The following is an 817-nucleotide window of genomic DNA, read 5'->3' on the forward strand; positions in this document are numbered from 1 at the left end:
AGGAAAGCCAGGAAAACACATCCGTATTGTTTGGTATTGGGAGAAAGATCTCATCATTATTGTAACCTCTCACGTGTCACTGATCTTTGTCTTCTAATCAAGAGTGAAGAATGCCCCAGACAGTGAACCCCTTAGGACACACATCCAGCAAAGGGCAGAGGAAACTCCTGCCCCAGCACTTCGGGCTCTCTGTCCCTGGGCCATGCGGCCTTGGTAATTTCCCTGATTACTCTAGAGACTGTTAATTTTTCAGTCTGTAGTTGAAACAGAGCTCTAATTGTCCTGAGTGCACAGAGGGAGAAGGTAAGTTAACCCCGGGAGGAAACACCTCTGAGCCCACCTGGCTGCGGTGGCTGGGCAGCTCTAGCTGCCCTGGAGCTGTTCTGGGTGAGCAGGAAATTGCACCCAAGGTCTGGAAACCACTGCAGCTGTGTTGACTGCACCTCTCTCACTGAGAGGGAAATGAATTTTAACTCCCAACACAGAGCTCATTTTTAACCGTACGGATAATTTTAGCTATCTCCAGCCTGGGTTTTTCTTCGAAGTGTGAAGTCCTCACTTAAGTGATTTAAATAGCCCTGGCAGCAGAAGTCCCTTGATTCTTTTGAAAAATGGGAAAATAGTTTTAGATATTTTTACCACTATAAATGGCTGTCACAGCACATTCACATTCACAGTTGGTGCCAGTGCTGGCAGGGCCTGTCCTCTATAACGCTACTAAGGGTGGACTTTAGCCTCATTTGCCCTCAACTTTTCTTGTCTTTCCTTCCCCTTTCCCTTTCCTTTCCTTTCCTTCCTTTCTTTTTTTTTTTTTTTT

Source organism: Otolemur garnettii, unplaced genomic scaffold, assembly GCF_000181295.1.
Source record: "Otolemur garnettii isolate 467f Iridium unplaced genomic scaffold, OtoGar3 scaffold00035, whole genome shotgun sequence".
NCBI lineage: Eukaryota > Metazoa > Chordata > Mammalia > Primates > Galagidae > Otolemur > Otolemur garnettii.